The sequence below is a fragment of the Oratosquilla oratoria genome, chromosome 5, assembly GCF_046742065.1.
Source record: "Oratosquilla oratoria isolate Oo_2021 chromosome 5, ASM4674206v1, whole genome shotgun sequence".
In the NCBI taxonomy this organism is placed as follows: domain Eukaryota; kingdom Metazoa; phylum Arthropoda; class Malacostraca; order Stomatopoda; family Squillidae; genus Oratosquilla; species Oratosquilla oratoria.
In genome coordinates, this window is record NC_134781.1 from 32,883,146 (window position 1) to 32,892,599 (window position 9,454).

Below are 9,454 nucleotides of genomic sequence, written 5' to 3' on the forward strand. Positions count from 1 at the left end.
AGCTTTGGGGTCGCTTCCGCCTGCGTTGTGGGTCTAGGAACGCCAGCGCTGGTTTGTTTAGTTTGAAAAAATAAAATTTATTCCATCTATGACGTCATAACGCTCTCTCTCTCTCTCTCATATTCTCTCTCTCTCTCTCTCTCTCTCTCTCTCTCATATTCTCTCTCTCTCTCTCTCTCTCTCTCTCTCTCTCTCTCTCTATGAGTGACGACGCACCGTCGGCGAGGGGCCCATCGAGGGGTGAGATCCTCATAAAAAAACAATTGACAAATTACACTTATATTACGCTGGGTACAGCTTGGGGGTATATTGGCATGTTTGAGAACCATTTCTACGTGTGAATGTGTTTCTATTATATAATCTACTAATATAGATATTACAAAGAAGATATTTTCCTATATAATCACAAGCCTGATGATTAGCCTACGTGCACTGTTCTGCATATTTTTTTTCTCATTTTTTTGACAATTTTTTTTTCTCGAAATCTAATTGCTACTAGTTATGGTGTAAAGTGTTTGTTCCCGTGTGTTTTATGGAGAAAAGGAAAGAAAAAAAATATGGTAGACTATCAGTGAACTTGGATTTCCCTTGCATTCCAGTGAGAAGTGTTTTAATCAACACACAGATTATGTTTGTTTTTTATGCAGCTATATAGTTTTCTTTGTTATTTATTATTATTTCTCGTGTGTGTATGCTATAATAATATCTGAAATCTTAAAATGCCATGAATGTACGAGTAATGAAATATTTGTATATACCATAGCTACCCCCTAAATGGGGCTTCGGTTTCTTTGAATAATAAAATGAAGTTGAAGGTGCGCAGCAATTGAAATAATGTTGAATTACGTTGCAAGCATCGTTATAACTCTCTGTAATCAATTTTAATTCAAGAACTACAAAATTTGTTGAAATATAAATATACCCTTAACAAGCATTCTGCATGTAGATAAATAAATAAATGTGACATCAAAATATCTACATTTTACGTTATTTATGTATTATGGACAGGTGTTATTTTGTGTAATGAACATTAACTCATCCTACTTATTTAATCTAATAATTCATATATTCTGTAACGCGAAAAATGATCAGTGATGATTCTCCATGTCTGCTACATCCGGGATACACCAGTTTCAAGGTCATTTTGCAAGTGCTGTGGAACACGAATGCTCCAGTCACGTCACTGCAGTCGCTTGAAACTATTCTTATTCCCTTATAATGTCTTGAAAGCTAATTCACTAAAATCCTTTCGAATATTAACAGTGTTAAAACTACTGAATGTGATTAAATCATAGCTCACTTATCTTGGTTCAGATAACGTTGTGTAAATCCTCTGAACCGGGTTGTGCTTGTGTTTCATTTTTGTTACATGAATGTCGACTTTCTTCTGCTAAGGGGTAGAAATGAGACCCATTTCAGTCTCGATTCCTTTCTTCATAGAAAGCAAAAAGAAATATATAGATAAATGAGTAAGCAAATAAATAGATAAATGAGTAAATAAATAAATAGATAAATGAATAGACAAATATGAATATGAGTAGATAAATACTTAGACAATTTAATAAATAGATAAATAAGAATATGATGAATTAATAGATAGATGAATAAACAAATATATATGTATATAGATAGATAGATAGATATATAATAAACTAAAAACAAATAGATAAACAAATTAATAAATTGTCAAACAAACAAATTATCAAACAAAAATAATCATAATAAATATGTCATCATACTGATTCCTATGTAAACGTTCATTATTTGCTTAAATTTATCATTAGATAGACAAGATATGTAATGCATTTCACTGAAATTAAGAATACGATCTCATTAACTTAATTATATCTGGCTGCCGACAAGTGATTTAACTAAGTTTACTCAATTTAACTGATTTAGTTTCTTCAATCTCTTCAATTTATTGAATTTATTATATTCAATTATTAAAGTTTATTCAATGATTTGATTTTCATTAAAAAAAAAAATCTCGTAGGACAGGTAAAGGGTTGATCATTGTCAATAAGGAGCATAAGCCAGGAGGCGCGTCGCTTCACTCTCCGAGTAAGTTCCCATGACGACACCCTCCTCATCCCGAACAGCTTTCGACAGGATTGGTCGACTTGCCCCATCCATGAGTTCTGTGGGCGTCCCACTTTTTCCTCTATGGAGGATTGCCTCTTGTGGAGACAGGAACCCTGTGAGTGCGATCAACACGAGGAAAACGCGAGGCCACAAGATGGCCACAGAACCGGAGTTGACGTTAACGAATTTTGCTGGAGGTGACTACCAAAGACTGACTCTCATATTACAGCCTCTGGTTTGATACCAAATCATTCCAGCGATGATACCTCATGATTCTCCAAAGCCACTTAGTGCCAAAGACATCGAGATGCCTCTTCAAGTCAGTGTCCATGTGTCTCACAGCCACACAGCAAGACAGGTAGCACACGTGACTTAAAGATTCGAACCTCAGTCCTCCAGAATAGATAACGACAACGCCATATTCCCTGGTTGAGAGAGTCCATAATACCATGAGTAATGCCAATCCTTCGAGGGACATTCTGACATGACCCACAGCCGCTGTTCTGCACTGCACTACCAAGGTGTGCGAAGCTTTCCAAGACCTCATTGTCCTCGCCACAAGCATGGACAGACTGAACTCTGTCATCCAGTAAGATCCCCCAAACTCCTGGACCTTGGTCTTGGTCCAGGAGACCTGGAGACCAAGCTGCCTCACCTCCCTGTGTGCAGTGACTCAAGGGATGCAACCAGGACCTCCAACGACTCCTCAAGAAGGACAGCATCATCAGCAAACACAAGGTCAGTGACCGTGGTGTTGCTCTGTCCAATACCCAGTCCATGCAGGTGTTGAAAAGTGTTGGGGTGAGGACGCACTCTTGCCTCACTCCTGAATGAACAGGAAAGAACCTAGACACGCCTCCTCCACACTTTACAGTATTCTTTGTCCCAGAATATAAGCCACATGTTAAGTCATTAACACTTGCAGGGATACCACGGATCTGCAGAGGATGCAAGAGCACCCTACGATGTACCAAGTCAAACGCCATCCCGAGATCATAGGCTGCAAGAAACCCTTGTTGAAACTCACGTCGACGCTCCACAAGAGCACAAAACGTCAGGATCCGATCAGTTGCTGACTTACCTAGCGTGAACCCAGACTGTTCTGGACTCTAAAACTTTAGCAGATGTGAATGATTCCAAGTCCCTAACCTAGTCTAACTTAATCTAACCTAACCCAACCTAACCTAACCCAACCCAACCCAACCTAACCTAACCCAACCTAACCTAACCCAACCCAACCCAACCTAACCTAACCTAACCTAAAACAATCCACCTAACCTAACCCAACCTAACCTAACCCAACCCAACCTAATATAACCCAACTTCAACCTAATATAACCCAACCCAACCCAACCTAACCTAACCCAACCTAAACCAATCCAACCTAACCTAACCTAACCCAACCCAACCTAATATAACCCAACCTCAACCTAATATAACCCAACCCAACCCAACCTAACCTAACCCAACCTAAACCAATTCAACCTAACCTAACCTAACCCAACCCAACCTAATATAACCCAACCTCAACCTAATATAACCCAACCCAACCTAACATAATCCAACCCAACCCAACCCTACCCAACCCAACCCAACACAACCCAACCCAACACAACCCAACACAACCCTACCCAACCCAATCCTACCCTACCCTACCCAACCCAACCCAACCCAACCCAACCCAACCTAACCCAACCCAACCCAACCTAACCCTACCCAACCCAACCCAACCCAACCTAACCCGACCCAACCCTACCCAACCTAACCCAACCCAACCCAACCCAACCTAACCCGACCCAACCCAACCTAAACTAACCTAACTCAACCCAGCCTAAATAACATAACCACTCTTTATCCGACGTTTCAGAATTCTGTATTGGTTCCCAGCCAACCCGGTAGTATGACTCATCTCTATAGTATATTCTCCAATGCCTCACTCGGCGTCACAACACTTCTCAACGTGGAACGCTCTTCATTGCACTCCTCGACAGCTCTTGGAGAACATTTAATGGTGTCCTACGGTGATTCTCAATGGTACGAAAGACTTTGAGTAGATTGAGGACTGTTACCAGACTGTTCTCGGTGACACTTATCATCCCTGAGCTTCTCTGTGTGATATCTAGGAAGATTACATCTCGGAATTCTCCTGGGCTTAATTCTTAATGTGAGTTTTTGCGATCACAAGTCTCCCAAAGGACCCAGAACACCACCAAACCCTCCAGTTCTGCAGGATCTTCCAAAGAGTACAAACAAGAATGTGATAAAAAATGGTGATAAATCATCTATACACAACTACAGACCAATCAGTTTTGCATCAGTTATAGGTAAAATGCTTGAATCAATAATAGCTAATAGAATCAGAGATCACATCGAGAGACACAATTTGATTCGTAACTCACAGCATGGTTTCACCAAGGGTAAATCATGTGTAACTAATCTAATATCTTTTTACACTAATGTCTACAAGGCGTCAGACAACATTATTTACCTTGACTTTAGCAAAGTGTTCGACAAGGTGCTCCACCAAAGATTACTAAATAAAGTCAAAGCCTATGGCATAGGAAGAAAAGTGTTTGAATGGATTAGTGCATGGATCAGTGGCACAAAACAATAGGTGATCATAAACGGTGTAAAATCCAAATGGGGGAGTGTTACTAGTGGAGTTCTCCTGGGTTCGGTTTTGGAACCCTTATTGTTCATTACGTATATAAGTGACTTGGACAATGGGACTAATAGTGATGTTAGTAAGTTTGCGGACGACACTAAAATAGGACCCCAAATTAGGTCAGGAGAAGACGCAAGGGATATTGCAGGAAGATCTTAACAAATTATTCATATGGTCGGTGAAATGGCAAATAGACTTCAATATCTCAAAGTGCAGTGTGTTAAACATAGGTTTACACAATCCAGAAATCAAATATAGTTTAGATAACACTTTTTAAAGAAAATTGAGTGCAAGAGAGAATTAGGATTGGTAGTGATGTATCCATATACTATTACTAACCATTACGATATGTCACGAGCCTGATACGTCATCCACATGCATACAAGAAGGCATTAACCTTTACCAATACCTCCAATCTTGCAAACCTTCACATTTCCTAATCATAAACATCTGACTCAGACAATTCAACGCATCACAACAACGCAATCGTCCAACGAAGTTACCGACATAAGTATCTGATGTCACCAGACAGTTCATTAACCTTTCCTTATACCTACCAAACTACATTATCATAAATCCAATACATACATCATGACAAGGCACATCCAAAAATAATATTACTAAGCCCATTGCAATGCAATTAACACACATATAATGTTTATTATTATTCCAAACATATTTTTTATGTGACAACCGACACCTAACATGCTTAAGTAGGCATATTCCCATATATAATCAGGCGACTGCGTCGCCTGAGACAGAGGAGACTAGGGGAGACAAAACTTACGGTTACAGTGAGTCGGGACCTTAAATCCAGGAAACAGTGTATTAGTGCCAGGAATAGAACTAACAAAGCATTAGTGAAGAGGTAGTTACTAAACTCTATCTGGGGTTATTTAGATCCATCCTTGACTATGGGGTACAGTTTTGGTCTCCGTCCTATAGAATGGATATCAATTCACTAGAATCAGTAAAGAGAGGAATGACCAAAATTATACATGGGCTCAGAAATTTACTTTATGAGGACAGGGTTAGGCACCTTAATTTACACTTTCTAGAAAGACGTAGAGTGCTAGATGATCTAATAGAGGTCTTCAAGTGGATCAAAGACTTTAACAAAGATGATACAGGTAAGGTCATTATATTAAGACAACATGGCAAGACTCGGAGTAACGGACTTAAACTGATTATATTTAGGTTTAAGAAGGAACTAGGCAAGAACTGGCTTACCAACAGAGTATTTAACGATTGGAATAGACTCAATAACCAAAATTAGATAATTTTATGGAAGGGGATGGCAGGTAGTAATGGACATGGTACTATCTAGTGTAGGCCTTATGGTCTCTTACAATCTCCTTCATTCTCATGTTCTTATGATCGATCTCCTTGGCCTCTCCTTCGATATTGCTACACCATGTCAACAACATGCATCTCGTCTCTGGAACCAGGAACCTCATTTCTCTAGAATTTGAAGAGAGAGAGAGAGAGAGAGAGAGAGAGAGAGAGAGAGAGAGAGAGAGAGAGAGAGAGAGAGAGAGAGAGAGAGAGAGAGAGAGAGAGAGAGAGAGAGAGAGAGAGAGAGAGAGAGAGAGAGAGAGAGAGAGAGAGAGAGACTTTGTTGTGTTTATCCTGAAATTAGCTCTCTCTCTCTCTCTCTCTCTCTCTCTCTCTCTCTCTCTCTCTCTCTCTCTCTCTTTCTCTCTCTCTCTCGCTCTCTCTCTCTCTCTATCTATCTCTCTCTCTCTCTCTCTCTCTCTCTCTCTCTCTCTCTCTCTCTCTCTCTCTCTCTCTCTCTCTCTCTCTCTCTCTCTCTCTCTCTCTCTCTCTCTCTCTCTCTCTCTCTCTCTCTCTCTCTCTCTCTCTCTCTCTCTCTCTCTCTCTCTCTCTCTCTCTCTCTCTCTCTCTCTCTCTCTCTCTCTCTCTCTCTCTCTCTCTCTCTCTCTCTCTCTCTCTCTCTCTCTCTCTCTCTCTCTCTTCTCTCTCTCTCTCTTCTCTCTCTCTCTCTCTCTCTCTCTCTCTCTCTCTCTCTCTCTCTCTCTCTCTCTCTCTCTCTCTCTCTCTCTCTCTCTCTCTCTCTCTCTCTCTCTCTCTCTCTCTCTCTCTCTCTCTCTCTCTCTCTCTCTAAATCCGCGGATACCCCGCGTAAAAAGAAAAAGGTGAATCTGCGTTCAGCCGCGTAAAAAGGGGGGCAACTCGACCCGGAGATTTCTTTGACTCGTTTGGCTCGCAAACCCGTTTTCGCCTCGGAAACGTTTTTTTTTTTTTTTTTTTTTTCTTTTTTTTTCACGGTCCTTCATACCGTTTTCTGTTCGTTTTCTCAGTATTTTCAGATCTCTCTCTCTCTCTCTCTCTCTCTCCCTTCTCTTTTTAAAATATATTTTTTGTTTCTCTACTTTTCCCTCGATTTTCTTTTTCTTTTTATTATTGTTATTATTAATTTCTCATTCTTGGATTTTCTGTTTATTACTCTTCTTCTTTTCACTCTTCCTCCCTGTTCTCTTTTCTCATTATTCTTTTCCTTTTTGTTGCTATTATTTCTATTAACTCATATCTCTGCTGTCTTCTCTTTTCTTGATAATTTTTGCATTTCTCCTTAGTTTCTCTTAATATTTTCTTCCTCTTTTTTCTCTATTGCCTTCAAGTGTTTCTTCATCTTTCCTTCCTGTTATTCATCTTCAATGTTGTTTTTTCACCTTCTCGATTTTCTTCATAAATTTTTCCTTTTTTCCCCTCTTTATCGTATTTCATGTTGTTTTATAGCCTACTGGTGACTACCACCCACTCTGGTTGTCTGAGCACATAAAGCAAAGGTGACGGATGTGCCTCATAATAATCTTTAACATATGAGTAGCTCTGTGCCAGACAGGCGAAGACGCCAGCGCAACCAAAATAAGTTATATGATCGCCTCATTCGATCAAACTTTGGACACCGATAAATCAAAAGGTGATATTGGCGACTTCGTCTGTCTGGCATGAAGTACATCATCATATCAAAATCCGAAAAAAAAAAAAAAAAAAAAAAAAAAAAAACCATTAGGACGAGGCCGAAACTAGACGGGACACAAGTTCGGACAAGCTGGAGGTATTACGGCGGGAGGCGCTTAGCGAGCGCCCTAAGGTACCAACGAGTTACATATTTACGATTGTTTAAAAAATATTTATATGGATATAACTTTATATACAAATATGTAATGATTATCCTTATTTTTCTTTATTTTTGGCGCTATATTATTAATGACTTTAGATATAAATACAGTGAATATGCAATAATAACCGGTACTTTCTAGTAATTTTGGCAGCTTATGGGTAAGGTTTGCTTGTACGAAATGTTGCACACACACACACACACACACACACACACACACACACACACACACACACACACACACACACACACACACACACACACACACACACACACACACACACACACACACACACACACACACACACACACACACACACACACGCGCGCGCGCGCGCGCGCGGTGGTAGAGCGTTGGACTGGGAAGTACGGTGCGTGCTCGCAGTACCCAGGGCCGAAATTATTTCGGTATCGCTGTGCTTCGGGTCGTTACTCTGACTCTCGTGGGCGGGGAGTTGGGTGTGTGTGTGTGTGTGAAAGGTCATAGCATTACCCATAGATCGGTCATACGAGCTCTGAGCTCACTTCCGGGAGGGAAATAGCTGTCGATCACGAGTCCAACACGTGATCCAAAGACCAAGGTGAATACACACACACACACACACACACACACACACACACACACACACACACACACACACACACACACACACACACACACACACACACACACACACACACACACACACACACACACACACACACACACACACACACATAGATCGGACCTACGAGCTCTGAGCTCTCTTCCAGGAGGGAAATAGCTGTCGATCACGAGTCCAACACGTGATCCAAAGACCAAAGACCAAGTGAATACACACACAGACATACACACACGCGCGCGCGCGGTGGTAGAGCGTTGGACTGGGAAGTACGGTGCGTGCTCGCAGTACCCAGGACCGAAATTATTTCGGTATCGCTGTGCTTCGGGTCGTTACTCTGACTCTCGTGGGCGGGGAGTTGGGTGTGTGTGTGTGTGTGAAAGGTCATAGCATTACCCATAGATCGGTCATACGAGCTCTGAGCTCACTTCCGGGAGGGAAATAGCTGTCGATCACGAGTCCAACACGTGATCCAAAGACCAAGGTGAATACACACACACACGCACACGCACACGCACACGCACACGCATACACACACATACACACACACGCACGCACACAAACACACACAAATTAGATAAGACAAAATAATAAATAATAATAATAAAACAACGTGATAAATCGAATTTCTCTCGATGTGCGGTTGGCCATTTTATCCTAAATATTCAGTTTTCAACCAACATCTACTTTTGCTTACATTTATATTTATCTGTGGTGATTGGTTTGACGACGCCAACATCACCACTGGCTGATACTGGTTGATGCTAGTTTTTATCATCGCATCGTTATCGCATTGCGCGCGAGGCTCCTCTCGAGCCATAAAAACCTTCTTGAACCATAAACACCATTTCTGTCTTGCTGAGGTCGCCTTTCTTAACCCATTAAACTCCGATGACAAGATTCTTTGTCATTTGGTCAAATAAAACAAAAAATCATAAAACACCAAAATGTTTGATCAAA

At 40.8% G+C, this 9,454-nt stretch overlaps 1 long non-coding RNA gene across 1 annotated transcript in view; it reads left to right on the forward strand.

Annotated features, from left to right (window-relative positions):
- Nucleotides 1-220: 220 nt before the first annotated feature.
- The window catches only part of LOC143025223 (uncharacterized), a 60,447-nt gene continuing 51,213 nt past the window's right edge, over nucleotides 221-9,454 (forward strand). Inside the window, exon 1 of the long non-coding RNA XR_012966373.1 lies at nucleotides 221-240. This is a non-coding gene — a long non-coding RNA (uncharacterized LOC143025223). The remainder of the gene's footprint in view (nucleotides 241-9,454) is intronic.